Genomic DNA, 18,251 nt, shown 5'->3' on the forward strand with positions numbered 1-18,251 from the left:
TCTTCTTTGGTAGTTTGTTTAACATGGCAGTTGAGCAGTTTTCATTAAGAACTACTTCTTTCACCTCCTCCAACTTCCTTCTATTGGTTAGAAGCTCCTTGAGGAACTTTGCATATTTTGGCATTTGAGCAACTCCTTCGATGAAGGGTATGTTGATTTGAAGAGCTTTAATATGGTCGAGAAACTTCTGGTACTCCTCTTCCTACTTTTCTTTCTTAGCTCGGGCTGGATATGGCATTGGAGGCTGAATGGGCTTTTCAGGAACTTGTTCTTTCGAATTTGGTAGTGGACTCGTCGAGTCCATATTCTGGACTCAGCGAGTAGAGTCTGTTTGATGCAGAATTTTATTTTTATCTTGTTTTTCTACATCCTCCTTTTGTAAGTCTTTGGGTGCTTCATTATGAATGGGGGGCAGAGGAGTAATTATATTCCCACTTCTTGTTGTGACTATGTTTATGTGCGTGCCTCGTGGTTGTTTTCGGTTTTACTAGGAAGTTCGTATGGTGATCTTTCATTGATTTGTTAAGTAAGTTGCCCAAGATGCGTTTCAATGTTGTGGATAGATGCTTGCTGGATTTTAAGCATGGTTCTTGTTTCTTGGATTGTAGCATCATGATCATTATGTCTCTTTTCTGAAGCAGCTACAAATATGGTAAGCATCTCTTCCAAACTTTGTTTTCTTTCTTGAGCCGCCTCCTCCTTTTGGTAAAAACATCTTCCCTTTTGCTTGTACTTCTCCTCCTTAGACTTCTTATACTCGTCATAAGGGAGCCACTCCTTCTTTGGTTTATGCCAATCTTCATCATATCGGTCCCCACTTGAGTAACAAACTTGCACCTTCTTGTTGCCATTTTCATCCAAGTCGTAGTCTCTAGTAAGATGAGGCCCATTGCAGTTCTCACAACCCACCCGAATAGCATGTATCGTTTGATCCATTTTGTCCATCCTCCTATCCATGGTTTTGAGCATAGCCATGACCGCTGACAAGTATTCGGAAACTGCATAGGCGGCCCCCCTAGTCACATCATTTCTTGGATTATGGTATTCTCTAGAATGCTTAGAGAATTCTTCAATCAATTGCTTTATCACTGGTGGTGCCTTCTTCGTGAGTGGACCTTGCAAGTCAAGTAATTGCCTTGTGGTAACATTTACTCCATCATAAAATATGGAGACTTCTTGTTGACTATTGAGGTCATGATGTGGGCAATTCCTTATCAAGCTCTTGTACCTCTCCCAAGCTTCATATAGTGACTCTCCTGCTTCTTGTTCAAAGTTAGCTATGGCGTTTATCAGCTTGGATATCTTGGATGGCGGGCAGAATTGATCAATGAACTCTTCTTTCATTTGGGCCCATGTAGTGATAGATCCTGGGGACAATGACTTGAGCCAATCTTTTGCATGTGACAACCCGACACCTTTACATTGTAAAATTGATCCATATATCTATAATCCACGTGAAATTAGCATCTTTTAATAATAAATTGAGTCCGCGCTAGTGTTTTAGGCTTAATATATCATAGATATGGACCTTAGGAAGGATTAGGAAGGGTGTTGCATTACAAAATCCAGCCAATAACACCAAGAAAGGTGTGTGCGGCCAAGCCAGCCGCACACCCAGCAGCAAACCCCTCCAGCCTCACACTCAACCCTATATAAAGTGGAGGACCCCCTTCCATTCACTTTTGGCTGCATCCTTTCTCTCTCTATACTTTCTCCCTCTAGAAAAACCACCCAAGAACACCTAGAAGGCCTCTAAAACGTGAAGAACACCATCATTTAGCTTGTCATAGAGGTAAAACACTTGAATCCAAGCCTCAAACCCGTAATGTTCTTCATGTTCTTCCTCCTATGAAGGAGTGCGGCCGCACACCTTCATCAGGTGGCCACACACACTCATAATACCCTCCAAAGTGAGAGTAAGGCCACACACTCAACATCTGAGACTCAAGAAAGGAGTGTACGACCGCACACACACCCTGCACGGCCGCACACTCTAGTGTGCAGCCTCATTCACAAGTCTGGCCACATACCCTAGCCGCACACTCACCCTTATGGCCATACACACACCCTAATACCCATATTTCGCCTTAAACTTACATAGATCATTGAGTATATAATACATGACACTTAGCCCTAGTGATTCCAAGCCCTTAGGAGAGATTTCCCATCACGTTTATTCATGAAACACCTCAACTCTAACTTATATATGTGTCATCATATAATTAATAGGGACTACTCGCGTTCAGAGCATCCGTTGACACTCGACACTCATACGAATCGCATACTCGAACCCTACCTTCAACTGTGAGTTCATACCCCTTAACTAATCTTTCAATTGTTTTTAACTAATTTTATGGGGGGAATACAAGTTGAATTCGATACATTGCAGTATCAATCATACATGATTAATACTTGCTATTACAATGATTTTCTACAATATCTTGTTAGTAAAGTTATTTCAAATGTTTATTAACCTCATTTTCAAAAATCAATTGTCTTGAAACTCATTTTCATTGTTTTCAAACCTTAAATTATTTCCAAATCATGTCTACTCCAATATATTTATATAAGTAAGTATTGAAGGACTTAGAACTGATAACTGGCCTTATTTCCTATTCTTGTTTGATTGTGGACTTAGGGTGTTAGGTTATCTGTCTGATTGTCGTTTAATACTTAGTTATATATCTTGTATATTTGCGTTAGACATAAAAGTTTTCACTCTAGTTCGATGCTTCTACATAATGAAGACACTCAGTCAAGTACTCAATTTAACTATTATAGGTATAGTTAAGACTACCACTCATTTCTGATATTACTATGATACACACTATGACCAGCACAATTACAAGACTATATGTACAATACATGATATGAAGAGAACACTATACACTATACTAAGGAAACACAAATCATTACAAGAAGAAATACTATAAACTACATCAAGAGAACAGTACAAAGTATACTAATAGAACACTATATACCATACGAAAGAAAATACTACAATAGAATGTGATGCACTATCTCTCTATACGACCTATCGCTATGCGATCGTCGGATAACTATCGCCTCCTGGAGGGAGAGCGACCACTACGTGTGTAGATCTATACGGGACGGATATCTTCCTCCATCCCGACTGCTAGCTACAGTCTGAGCCTCTTAGGCCCAAGGATGACAAACACTACTACACTATTGGTGACCTGGAGGGTCAGCCACTACACTACTATCACTCGGTATGGTTACATACGAGCTCACATTCAATTAAACACACATCCCGAGGTGTGTACACGATTAATACTATTCGAAGTTTACATTCACTAACAGATTTAACCGGCAGGGGTACTGTTGGGGTAAAACTATGTTATTTCTCTACAATGAACAAGTATAAAACTGTATTTTTCATTTCTAACACGTTCATAAGAAAACTAATTATAATTTCAAAGAAACGAATTTACAAATCACTAAGTGTTGGTAGAAGACTACTTTTGCTGGAAAATATGGGATTTTCTAGGGATCAAATCATCTTCAAACCTTGTTAATAAATGACATACTATGCGATTTGCATACATTTTTATACAAACAATGACACTAAATACTTATGAACTCACCAGCTTTATCCCGATACTCGTTTTCAAAATAACTTGTATTCTCAGGTCAAAAATAAAGAGGTACTGGTGCGATTTTTGGGAAGATGGAGCACATATAAGACTCATCTTTTATTTTGTTCATACTTTTGGTGTCTACTTAAATGTACAGAACACACATGTATTAAAATTTACATATTAATGTGATGAATGTTGTTGCTTGTTTTTACTATTATGCATTGTTATGATGCTGAACATGAAGTCCTCCACCCAGAACGTATTCCGTTGTTCTTGGTTTTGGGGTGTGACAGATTGGTATCAGAGCATTGTTTATAGTGAATCAAGTATATCAACCTATGAGAGATATACGAACTATAAACACTTCGGGACTAAAACACTCTAACCAAGAATATATACTTTTAAATATTAAAATACTTAACTAAGTATATGTATATACATTCACAAATACAAAGGGTCAGTATCATACTAGAACTGAACAAAAGTATTAAGATTGTTGAGTAGCACAGTTAAGCTTAGAGACATATAGTCACAATTGGGTGGATGTAGCCTGATCAACTACATTTTTCTAGGAGTGACTAGCATGTGCCTAAGGATGGTGGTGGTACTGCAACGAGTCTAAAAACTTACCAACACTATCCCAATAACTCTAACACGGGAATACTATAGGAGTATTCTGCATTACTATAATTTACATAAATGAGAACTAAAAATGTCACTATTAGGAGAGCAATAGTTGCTAAGTGGATACACTACGATTGCATGTAACTAAGACGATATAGATTTAGAATCTGTGATCTTTGCTTTACTTCATGTTCCTTGTTTGGTTGTGGATTTAGAGTTAGGATCACTTATTCGAAGGTCTGTCTCGTTTCGGTCGCATATAATTAGTATGTACTATGCAAGTATTGGTCTAGCTAATAGTGATTCTCTTATAAGTATCTAGATTAGTACGTCTATTAACTATTCTTCCCCTTTTCTCTTTTCTCGCATAGATATCATGGCCGGATTTCATCATGGTGACCCATACTTCCCAAATCACGGCAATGCGGGGTGGCTCGACGAAGACCCTGATGAGGAACATCAGATCCCTTTGGATGACCACCAAGCAGAAGGTTTCTCGGATGGGTCAAACTCCGAGCCCGAAGTCAACAACCTACCCCCTGCAGCCCCGGTTCCGAACCCTAACCCCCGCCAGGCCTTCCACGGCCCGACTCCTGCATGGGTGGAATGCATAGAGACGTGGGGTGAAGAGAAAAATCAAACAATTCCCTTCAATGGAGATCGAATCTTCTACAACACAAGTGAAGGAGGAACGTCGGATAGAGTTTTATCCATTTTGGTCCGAAGAGTTGCCCGCAACGAAATTCAAGGCATGACTGCTCTCCATTGCATCGCGGAGGTTGATACAAATGGAGGATTGCACTCCTTTTGCACCAGCCGCCTGGAACATGCCAATGAGAGGTTTGCAGCAAGCCGCGAGGCCTTGCTGCAAGCATTGGCCGAGACCTGGGCTAAAGTAGTAGAACTCCGAGTTTTCCAGACGGTCTACGAGCAACACCTCCTCGACATGGAGCGCCAACTGGCTGATCTTCCAGTCCGCCCGAGAAACATCCGCCGCCGCCGATGAAAGATGACTAGCGCATCTTTTCTTTTGACTTAGGAATAGTCTTTAACATCTACTTTTGAATGGAACATTTGTCTATATAATATTCTCATCTTTTAGTATGCTATGTAGCCATCTAGACTGTCAATTATTTTTCTTCTCATGGTTTGATGTAAGGCCTACCGTTAGGCCATTTTTCCAAAACTTATTTACATCAGTAATACCATTAATATCGGCAGATATCCAACCTATTGGGAAAAGTCTATGCTCTTATGTCTCCCTACCCAGTATATGACCATGTCTGACAACTTGTGTATGGTGGTTTAATTCATAAAACACTCTCATCATACTCACCATTGTTTCTCACTATTATCATTATCTATACAAAATTTTCAGCAAGAGATGCCTCCCCGTAAGAGCCCAAATAGAGGAAGACCTACGGCTCAAACTCCTCCACCACCACCACCTCCACAGTTCGATCCAGTAATGTTTCAAATGGCTGTAACTGCAGCAGTGACGGTAGCTCTGGCTGAAATAAATTCTAGTGATGCAAGTGGCGCTGGAATGGGCGGAAATTCTAGACATGGTGAAGATCATCCACGGGCATAGGGATGCACTTATAAGGATTTCATGAACTGCAAACCAACCTTCTTCAATGGGACTAGAGGAATTCTTGCATTATCCCAGTGGATCGAAAGAGCCGAGGCTGTTTTTGAAATGTTCTCATGCCCCAAAGAGAGCAAAATCAAGTTCGCTGCTGCTACCTTCACTGAAAGGGACCTAACATGGTGGAATGGCCATGTCAATTCACTCTCCTTAGTAACAGTCAATGCCATGGGCTGGGACACACTAAAGGACCTACTGAGAAAGGAATACTGCCCTAGAGGTGAGATTCAGAAGCTTGAGGAGGAACTCTGGAACCTCAAGATGAAGGGGACAGATATAGTGGCTTATACGGCTAGGTTCAGTGACTTGGTGGCTATGTGCCCTAACATGATCCCTTCTTAAAGCAAGAAAATCGAACGATACATCTGGGGTTTAGTGCCCCCGTATCAAGGAAATGTTCTATCTTCACATCCTGCAACCTTTGACAACGCCAAAGAGCTGGCCCACAGGTTGATTGATCATGAAACTCCTTCCACTCCAGCCACGGCAACCACAACAGTTAACACTGCTCCAGCTACGTCGTCCGACAACGAGAGGAAACGGTGGGATCGGAAGAAGGACAAGTCAACTCAATCATCCCTCAAAAACCAACAGACGGTGGCTATTCATGCTGCCACCACTCCTGCTGCCCCTACACCAGCCAAAACCTATGCGGGAAACCTACCCAAGTGCACCAAGTGCTCTTTCCATCATCACGGCCCCTATCGTGAAATGCACTGCACTAATTGCAATCGGAAGGGCCATACCATCCGGTTTTGCAAATTTCAACCTAAACCCATCAGTCAAGTTCCCAGTACCGGAGTGAGTCAAGCCTGCTATGGCTGGGGAGAGGTCGAACACTTCAAAAGAAACTGCTGGAAAGCTGGGAATACGGAAGGAATAGGAAGACTACTGGAACGGTTCTAAAATTAGCATTAAAATTCTAATTCAATCGATCCTTTGTGTAAGATTCATCTTACACAAAGTTAATTTCTGTTTAAGTTTTTAGGTAAATAATATATATATATATATATATATATATATATATATATATATATATATATATATATATATATATTCTCTTTTTCCCTCTTTTTTTTTCTTTTTTATTTTTATTTTTTTATTTTTTCATCATTTTTACTTATTTTTTTTTTAATCAAATAATCAATCCATGTTCACAAATTCATCTACATAAACAGAAGTTATGAGTTTTTAGCTCATGATTACAGCAAAAACAAGCACAAAAATGAAATCAATTGATAAAAACATAGTTCAAACAAGAGATTAGGTAAGAGTAACTTGATTTTGACTTGATTCTCCTTAAAATTGAATGTAGGGTTGATTCCCTTGCTTCCCACGCTCCAGCAGCACCTTTAGTCGACAATTGGCCTCCAAGGGTTCATCTATATGCCAGGGTATCGATCTGAAAGTCCCTTTACATAGATTTTCACAAAACAGGGGCTACTCGGCGAGTCCATTGACCTACTCGGCGAGTCCATCACTTAAAACCCGTGTGCGGCAAGTCAGCGCGTCTAGAATCACGAAACTTCTGACCAACTCGGCGAGTAATCGACCCTACGCGCCGAGAGCGTTTTGAATCAGCATTTTATCAAAACACGAAAGTCGTCCGAAATTATGTCTACTTTTCAGAACATTTTGAATCTTGTCAATTGGAGTTACGGTTCATGAGATATGGCCAAAACACCGAAGAGGGGTTAAGCTGTCCAGCAACATCCTTCTTTCTTCAAAATCCAAGATCCACGCTTCCAATCGCTAGTTCCGTTTCATTTTCCTTTCGAGCATGTCTTTGTTGCTGAAAATGAAATATTTAAGCTAATTAAGCACATTTTGTTCATTAAATGATACAAAAACAACATAAAGTATTAAGATAATGCATGGATTTTATAGCTAAGTATGCCCATATCACTATCGGTCACAATGAAGCGGTGGCAGACCCCACAGTAGTCACGGGTACGTTCCTTCTTGATAACTCTTATGCTTGTATCCTCTTCGATAGTGGAGCAGAAAGAAGTTTCGTAAACCAAAACTTTAAGCACTTACTTAAACAATCCCCACAACCACTAAAGGAAACATTCGTTGTAGAAATGGCTAATAGGAAGACAGAGAGCTCTAACGAAATCTACACAGGTTGCACTCTCACACTAGATAATCATACTTTCCCAATCAACCTCATCCCAGTGTCGACCAAGTGTTTCGATATCATTGTGGGCATGGACTGGTTGAGTCTCCATCGTGCTGATATCCTGTGCTTCGACAAGGCCATTCGTCTAAATCTACCGCATAACGAAACTCTGTTAATCTACGGAGACAAACCCAGTACGAGCCTTCGCATCATCTCGAGCATTAAAGCCCAAAAGTACCTTCGTAAGGAATATCGCGTATTCCTTGCTCACGTTGTTGATACGAGACGAAAAGTGAAAGATCTAAAAGACTTTCCTGTAGTGTGTGACTTTTCTAACATCTTTCCCGAGGAGTCACCAGGTTTACCCCCGCAACGTAAAGTCGAATTCAGGATCGACTTAATTCCAGGAGCTACCCCTGTAGCCAAATTGCCCTATCGCCTAGCACATGCTGAGATGCAAGAACTATCCGGTCAATTTAACGAGCTGCTCAACAAGGTCTTTATAAGACTGAGTTTCTCACATTGGGGAGCGCCGGTATTGTTCGTAAAGAAGAAAGACGGATCGTTCCGTATGTGCATCGATTATAGGGAACTCAACAAACTGACGATTAAAAATCGCTACCCTCTCCCTCGTATAGACGACCTCTTTGACCAACTGCAAGGGGCGAGTTACTTCTCCAAGATTGATTTAAGGTCTGGATACCATCAGTTACGAGCGCTCAAGGAGGATGTTCCAAAAACCGCTTTCCGAACTCGCTACGGGCACTATGAGTTTGTAGTAATGCCCTTCGGACTGACCAACGCACCGGTAGTATTGATGGACTTAATGAATAAAGTATGTCGTACTTATCTAGATAAATTTTTCTTCATCTTCATTGATGACATACTGGTTTACTCTCGAAGTAAGGAGGAGCATAGCGAGCATCTACGATGCATCCTGGAAACCCTACGATCAAAGAAGTTATATGCGAAATTCTCTAAGTGCGAATTTTGGATCCGAAAGGTCGAGTTATTAGGACACGTGGTTAGTAAAGAAGGAATCCACATGGATCCATCCAAGATTAAAGCTATTGAGAACTGGTCAGCACCGAAGACGCCTACAGAAATTCGACAATTTTTAGGTCTCGTATGCTACTATCGTAGGTTCATTCAAAATTTCTCCCGGATCGCAAAACCTCTTACAACATTAACCCAGAAGGGTGTGACTTTTGACTGGGGAGAGAAACAGGAGAAGGCATTCCAAACCCTGAAACGAGCCTTATGCACCGCGCCGATACTATCCCTTCCTGAGGGAACAGATGATTTTGTGGTTTATTCTGATGCGTCTAATCAAGGCCTCGGCTGTGCTCTAATGCAACGAGGTAAGGTCATCGCCTACGCTTCAAGACAGTTGAAGACGCATAAAGTCAACTACACCACACACGATCTCGAATTAGGAGTGCTTGTATTCGCTCTGAAGATCTGGAGACACTATCTGTACGGTAGGAAGAGCACGATATACACCGACCACAAAAGCCTCCAACACATCCTTAACCAGAAAGAGCTCAATATGAGACAACGACGGTGGGTCAAACTACTCAATAATTACGAATGTGAAATTCGATATCACCTGGGTAAAGCCAATGTAGTAGCAGACGCTCTGAGTCGGAAGGAATATTCTGGCCGAAAGGTTAAACCACTCACAATCACTATCCATTCTCATTTATGCGTGCAAATCCGTGAAGCCCAGATAGAAGCCTTGAAACCAGAAAATGTCACAAAAGAATCTTTGAGAGGAATGGATAAGAATCTTGAGACTCGAGGAGATGGAGTTTATTGTTTCATGGACCGGATCTAGACCACAAAGTTCGGTGGTTACAGAGAGGTGGTCATGAACGAAGCTCACAAGACCAAGTACTCCGTTCACCCAGGATGGGACAAGATGTACCTTGATCTCAAAAAGTTATATTGGTGGCCGAACATGAAAGCCAAAATTGCTACCTTTGTGAGTAAGTGTCTGACGTGTGCCAAGGTAAAGATCGAATATCAGAAACCCTTGGGTCTGCTCCAACAACCCAAGATACTTGACTGGAAATGGGAGATGATTTCTATGGATTTCATTACCAAGTTACCCAAATCTTCGAGTGGGTACGACACCATTTGATTAATTGTCGATCGACTGACGAAATCTGCCCATTTCCTTCCAATCAAAGAAACTTTCAAGATGGAAAAGCTTACACGAATATACATCCAAGAGATTGTTCGACTACATGGTGTTCCTATATCTATTATCTCCGATAGAGATAGTAGGTTCACTTTAAGATTTTGGCAATCGCTGTAAAATGCCCTAGGAACGAAGTTGGACATGAGTACAGCTTACGATCCGTAGACCGACGGACAAAGTGAAAGGACCATCCAAACTCTGGAAGATATGTTGCGAGCCTGTGTGATCGACTTTGGTAAGGTGTGGGATACCCACTTACCTCTAGTCGAGTTTTCTTACAACAACAGTTACCACACGAGCATCAAGGCAGCCCCATTTGAAGCCCTCTATGGCCGAAAGTGCAGATCCCCTATGTGCTGGGTTAAGGTGGGTGACACCCAGTTAGCTAAAGGACGGATACCTGATAGTACTCTCACAGTGTCACACCCCAAAACCAGGAATGGTGGAAACGTTCTAGGGCGGAGGACATCATGTATAATATCAACAACAATGTAAAGTAGTAAACAAGCAACAACATCATCCATTGCATTAATAATATAATTATTATACAAATGTGTTCTGTCACATTATGATAAACACTAAAGCATAAATCAAAATGAAAGATAAGTCTTGAACAAGCTCCATCTTCCTTTCTTCTTGCATCGGTACCTGTCTATGATGACCTGAGGATACAAGTAATTTTGAAAGCGAGTATCGGCTTTGAAGCTGGTGAGATCATAAGTATTTTAGTGTCTTAATTTGTATGTAAATACTTGTATGTATTTGAAATGTAAGTATTTGTATGTATACAAATTGTAAGTATTGAAAATGTATATGAACTGTAAGTTTTGAAAATGTATATGAAGCAACTGTAAACGTTTGAAAAACCCTAGAATCCCGATGATTCCTTCTAGTATGTGACGGTGTCTTCTACCAAGACCTAACTGTTTTGTGTGTGTGTGTGTATCTCTTGTAAGAGGATGTATTTTCCAAAGTATAACTATCATTATTCAAAAATATAGTTTGTACATTAATGTTTAAGTGAGGTTATCACTAAAAATATGTAATGGAAAATCAATGTAGTACTATGGTGTAGTGCCGAACTACAACCGTACCTATTACCTTAAATCTAGGGTAATACTTCCAAGTACTGTAGTATTTAATATAAATAACTACATTGGTACTCAACTGCCTTATTTGAGGGATAAGGTATAATGTGATGTCTAGATCCCAGACTATACGCTCCCCTATCAAAGGGATTTTGGGACCTACCCACGACCCCTGTATGAATGCAAGCCGTGAGCATCCACCTTACCGAATGATCATGTATACTTGATTTAACTATCACACTTGCGGCGTGATTCATCAGTATAGTTAGATCCTGAACTGGTTCCGTGCTAGAGATGTATATGTTCTCGTTCTAGTATAGTTGTATATGTTCTCGTTCTAGTATAGTTGTATATGTTCTCATTCTAGTATAGTTGTATATGTTCTCGTTCTAGTATAGTTGTATATGTTCTCATTCTAGTAAAGTTGTATATGTTCTCGTTCTAGTATATTTGTATATGTTGTCTTTCTAGTATAGTTGTATATGTTCTGTACTGAAAAGTTCTAGAAAGTATTGACTCATGAATGAACTGACTCATTGTATGATATTGCGTTCTAGTAATGGTTCTAGTATCTTCCTGAACTACCCAAATGGTAGCTTTCTAGTAATCTAAGTGGTACGTGTAGACATGGATGTATACCCTTGCTACCCAAGGGAATAGGATGAACTTGAAGGACCTTTTATGACTATATATGTACACATGATATATAACTAATATTTAAACGACTTTCGGATGAATACCCAAAGTCCCACCAGACCACATCTCAAGGCGCGAAAAGGAAATAGGGTGGATAGCCTTCCTAAGTCTTTTAAACATTTCTTATATAACTATACATATAGAGGCATGCAATTTATAATATAAAAGAATAAATATGTTTGAAAGACATTTGAAATATAAGTATTATTTTAAGAAAAGATCGACTTGATGTCAATCTATAAAACAATTTGAAGGCATAAGTTTAATAAAACAGTTTAAGTATAAGGAAACATTTGTTTGAAACACAGTTGTAAATAAGTTTGAAAGGAAATGTACGGAGTAAGCTGTACAGTGTAAAAAGGAGTTTAAAACATATAAAATGTTTATAAAAAGTCATTTGAAGGAAACTGTTTGGTAAAACGGCTAATGAGTAGCCAAATCATTTGAATGCTGTATATTAATCACATGTGATTGATGTAATAAGTAATATAATCCCACTTAGTAATCACATGTGATTGACATAATAAGTAGCATGATTCTACTTGTATCCCCCCATAAAACATTTAAAAAGAGTTTAAAACATTAGTTAAGGGGTATGAACTCACCTGCAGTAAGTGACTGGAATTGAACGGACTGTTATCGTACGGAAGGATCGGACAAGTGCTTGGTGTCAAGTGGAGACTTAGACACACACAATGATCCTAATTACATATGAAAACATATGTATATAAATAATTAGTGATTATAACACTAATTATACAAGTAATAACATTTAAGCGCGAGGATAACACTTTTGGTCAAGTGCTAGGAGGCTAAAGGGTTGCAACAAAGGAGTGCGATGCCCTTAATGTGAGTTTAAGGTCAAAAGACCATGTTCTTTGGAGTTTACGGCCCAAAGACCCTTTTCCCTTGGAGTTTACGGCCGTAAACTCCCGTGGGAGGGTGATTATGGTGCTTTCAAGTCTCAAACATTTCTAGGAACAAGTCTAGGCTTAAGTACTTGGCTTTAGGAGGATTTATGGCACCATTTAGTACCATTTCTTGGAGTTTACAGCCATAGAACATCTTGGTCCATAAACTCCCTCAAACATGGGGTTCTAAATGTTTTAGCTAGTCCATAACTCATCTAGGTACTTGTCCAAATTGTCCCTTGGCCTTAGGAAGTGTTTTGGGTGTCCTTTGACCCCTTTATGGGAGTTTACGGCCCAAGAACCATTCTTGGACATAAACTCTTCAATAATTGTGCTTTTCTTATGTTTCCTAGGTTCTAAACACATTACTGTACATGTATAAAATGAAGCCTAAGCCTTTGGGGAAAGTAGGGCACATTTAAGCCCTTGAAAATGGTGTTTACGGTCCAAGAAACTCTTGGGCCGTAAACTCTAAAAGCTTTATGTTCTTCGATTGTTTCTAGCCTCAAAACATCCTACAATAAGTCCTTAACTAGTTGTCAAACAAGGAAATGGGACTAGGTGGCCTTTAGGCCTTATTTTGGAGTTTACACCCCAAGAACGTTCTTGGGCCGTAAGCTCCCGGATCTTGTGTTTTGGACATGTAAATAATGTTATTAAGCATATAACAAGTATTAAAACATATCTAGGGAAGTAGACTCACAATCTGGGATGAAAACCCAAAGATCCGTGAGAGAGAAATGGGCTTTTCTCTAAATGGAATTCAACTAATGAACCAATTTGGTTCAGAATTCTATTTATAGTCCTGAGATTTTTTTTTGGCAGAAAATATTTCTATTCTTGGAATGGATTCTAATGATCTAGGGTAATGGAATTTACAGTGCTGCACAAAATCCTAGTGCAATCACTCTCCTAATACCCCTTTTTGGTGTAAAACCCTAAAACTGCCAAACTTATATTCTAATTCTGAATTTTCATTGTAACTGCTCTACTTCTATTGGATTGAAATGGTTTGATTAGAATGGAAAATTTCAGGTTGTCACACACAGGTCCAGAGATCATTCGGGAAACAACCAAGAAGATCGTTCAGATTCGTGAAAGATTACAGGTCGCTAGAGACCGACAGAAAAGCTACGCGGACAAACGAAGAAAACCCTTGGAGTTTCAGGTGGGAGACCAAGTCCTTCTGAAAGTCTCACCCTAGAAAGGCACGGTACGCTTTGGAAAGCGTGGAAATCTAAATCCAAGATACATAGGGCCTTTCGAGATTCTCGCTAGAATCGGCCCTGTGGCTTACAAACTCAACCTACCCCGCGAACCTAGTAACATACACCCTACATTTCACGTTTCAAACTTGAAAAAGTGTCTATCCGACGAGACTCTCGTACTCCCACTTGATGAAATTGAGATAAACGAGAGCCTCAATTTCATGGAAGAACCGGTGGAGATTATGGATCGAGAGGTCAAACGAACGAAACAAATCCGCATCCCTATAGTGAAGGTTCGTTGGAACGCCAAACGAGGACCGGAGTTCACTTGGGAGCGCGAAGATCAAATGAAAAGTAAATACCCCCCCATTTTTACTTAGTTATTGTAATAACTTAACTACTCGAACTCTAAATTTCGGGACGAAATTTCCCTAACGGCGGAAGAATGTGGCAACCCAACACCTTTACATTGTGAAATTGATCCATATATCTATAATCCACGTGAAATTAGTATCTTTTAATAATAAATTGAGTCTGCGCTAGTGTTTTAGGCTTAATATATCATAGATATGGACCTTAGGAAGGATTAGGAAGGGTGTTGCATTACAAAATCCAGCCAAAAACACCAAGAGAGGTGTGTGCGGCCAAGCCAGCCGCACACCTAGCATCAAACCCCTCCAGCCTCACACTCAACCCTATATAATGTGGAGGACCCCCTTCTATTCACTTTTGGCTGCATCCTTTCTCTCTCTATACTTTCTCCCTCTATAAAAACCACCCAAGAACACCTAGAAGGCCTCTAAAACGTGAATAACACCATCATTTAGCTTGTCATAGAGGTAAAACACTTGAATCCAAGCCTCAAACCCGTAATGTTCTTCATGTTCTTCCTCCTATGAAGGAGTGCGGCCGCACACCTTCATCAGGTGGCCGCACACACTCATAATACCCTCCAAAGTGAGAGTAAGGACACACACTCAACATCTGAGACTCAAGCAAGGAGTGTACGGCCGTACACACTCCCTGTACGGCCGCACACTCTAGTGTGCAGCCTCATTCACAAGTCTAGCCACATACTGTGACATCCCCAATTTCACGGCCAGAAAAGACCAGTTTTGTTTATACTTTATTTCAAAATCAGAGTAACCTTTTAATAAAATAATTGAGGAATTTATCCTAAAAAATAATATGATAAAGATTTATCAAAAGCATTTCCTTAGAAATGTATTTCATTAAAAGACTTGGGATGTCATGTTCGATACAGTACATAAGTATAAAAAGTACATTATAAGCCTTACAACAGTTATTTACAACTAATGGCCTATAATCCAAAAGTACCTCATCATCATCATAATTATGCTCTGAGTCCACTACCTGTAAAACAGAAAGTTGAGTGGGTCAGGCTTGAGAGCCTTGTGAGCATATAGGGTTTTCAACCCACAAATAATAAGAAATTTATTAATTTCATCGATCAACAATAAATTTATTAATTTCATCAACCAACAATAACCCTGATTACCCATTCCTGTTATCCTCACTTTACGTCCCTAAAAACCTATACAAGGGACCTAGTCTAAGGATTTTATCATCGGGATGGACACTACTGCTAAGGGGGTTCCTCAACAATAAATGTCCTAAAGGAAACCATGAGGGGGATGGAGTACAGCGGTGAACACATCGTTCACAACACCTACAGGTTGCGAGCCTGATAGCGTTCCACTAGACTGTCTAGAAAAGTCTGTTGTCGTCATCCATACTCCGCTAGATGATTGGAACAACAACAACATCGAGGCCTCTCATCATTTTAACACACATCAACTATTTTGTCTACCCATGTTCTACCCAACATATTAGTAGATAAAATACATATACAGTTTATAACTTGTATAAAACACTGTATTCAACAATCATCTCAAATAAACAATCAATATAATTACACATAACACGTATTTTATAGAAAATACTTCATATCTATGTGTAAGATGAAAGTGACTATACACTCACTTGATTTGATGATAATCGGGCAGCAATTCGTTCCTAAAATGATCGTTTCTGATAAAACTGGGAGTTTTATTGAGAAACCGGGCTCTGCGAGAGTTGGAGCTTCAAAACCAAAAAGATAAAATTTTCTGGGTTTTAGAAATGATATCGGGGCTTCGGGGGAAGTCAAAATAGTCAAAATATAAGTTTAGGGGTGTAAAATGACAACTTTTCAAAAGTAGTCAGGAGATCTCGCAGCCCCCCTATTTATAGGGTGCGAGGCCGAGGTCTCTGTGGTTGAGAAGCGTCCACGTAGCTCTTGTGAAGCTCGGACACGGAAGGGAGGCGTGGCTGCGAAGGGAGGAGTCGTGTGGCATCAGCGAGGCGAGACACGGAGGCGGCTACGAGGCTCGGAGATGGCTGTGCGAGGTTCGGCCACGAGGCGGCTTCTGATTGTCTGAGGCTTCAGTCCGAGGGAGTTGCGACACGCATCTGGTCCGGATTCGGCCACATCCTCGGTGACGCAGCATCTTCGTGCGAGGTGTCGTGTCGGTTACTGTTCATGTGAAAATTTTCGAATTTTGAGCCCCGAACTTCTAAAATCAATAATTTTTGCATACTAGCTTCGTTTTTTACGTTCTTTATATGCACGCGTAGCTAAAATCATGCTCTACAACTTTCTTTTAGACCTCGTCGGCTAATTTTGAATTTAATTTTAATATTATTATTTTTAACAGACCGGGACAGGAAAATCCGTTAAAAATTCATAACTTCTTCATCCGACGTCCGTTTCTGTCAGTCTTTTTACCGTTTTACTACTATTGACGAGACCCTCGATTCTCGTTTAGGTTGTGTCGGCTAAATTTCGCTCGATCTTAAATTCGAGTATTTAGCTGTCTACTGCTAAGCTAAAACTTAGAAAAATCATAACTTCCTCATACGAAGTCAGATTTGGGCGTTCTTTTTATCGAACTTCTCGGTTTAACGAATACTACGACTTTAGTTTAGATTGTTAAGGCTAAAAAAGCAGTTTATCGTAATATTTACTTTTTTTACGCTTCCCGGTGCCGTGCCGGTTTTGTTGCGAAACTTCGACAAGTCATAACTTCTTCGTTATAACTCGGATTTTGACGTTCTTTATATCTCCGGAATCCTTGTTTCGGCCACTACAACTTTCTTAAAACATATCAGCTTTTTATAATATTTATATTAAATGCTTATTTTTACTATTAATTAATTAAATCATAATAATTAAGCAAATAAGCATATAATTCACATAATATTCACATAATTCCTCTTTACTACTTCAAAATGAGTTACAAAGGTTGACCTAGACTATTACAACTTTAGTAATGCTTTTAGCCCAGAAACACAGGCGTTACAATTCTCTCCCCCTTAGGATGATTCCGTCCTCGGAATCACACATCAGCAAACAAATACGGGTAGCGACTCATCATGTCACTCTCTGTTTCCCAGGTGAGATTTGGCCCATTCGTATGTTTCCATTGCACAAGCACTAAATCGACCATCTTGCGTTGCAAATTTTTAGTCTTACGGTTAACGATTGCCTCTGGTTCTTCGATTAACCTCTTGCTTTCATCCAATCTTAATTCAGATATTGGAATTATGTCGGGAATATCTCCTGTGAACTTCCTTAAATAACAAACATGGAAAGTGTTATGAATACCATCTAGTTCTTCTGGTAGTTCTAGCTTGTAAGCTTGATTCCCAATCCTCGGAAGAACTTTGAATGGTCCAATAAACCTTGGACTAAACTTTCCCCTTTTACCAAATCTTATAAGTCCCTTCCACGGCGAGACTTTAAGCAAAACCGAATCACCAACTTCGAATGTTATCGGTTTTCTTTTCTTGTCAGCATAGCTCTTTTGACGATCCTAAGCTGCTAACATCCTTTCCCTAATCATTTTCAACTTTTCAGCAGTTTGATGGACTATCTCAGGTCCCATAAACTGCTTTTCTCTAGCTTCAAGCTAACAAGACGGCGTACGACACTTCTGTCCATACAAAGTGTGATAAGGTGCCATCTTTATGCTCGAGTGGAAACTATTGTTGTAGGAAAATTCTACTAAGGTAAATGTTCATCCCAGTTACCTTGGAATTCCAGGGTACATGCTCTCAGCATATCTTCAAGTGTTTGTATTGTTCTTTCGC

General features: G+C 39.9%; 1 non-coding gene across 1 annotated transcript; it reads left to right on the plus strand.

The window, feature by feature from the left end:
• Positions 1–1,189: 1,189 nt before the first annotated feature.
• Positions 1,190–1,296, plus strand: LOC145044524 (small nucleolar RNA R71). The gene has a single exon (XR_013681472.1). It is a non-coding gene; the product is annotated as a small nucleolar RNA R71 (small nucleolar RNA).
• Positions 1,297–18,251: the final 16,955 nt, after the last annotated feature.

This window comes from Lactuca saligna, chromosome 4, assembly GCF_052625555.1.
Source record: "Lactuca saligna cultivar CGN05327 chromosome 4, ASM5262555v1, whole genome shotgun sequence".
NCBI classification, from domain to species: domain Eukaryota; kingdom Viridiplantae; phylum Streptophyta; class Magnoliopsida; order Asterales; family Asteraceae; genus Lactuca; species Lactuca saligna.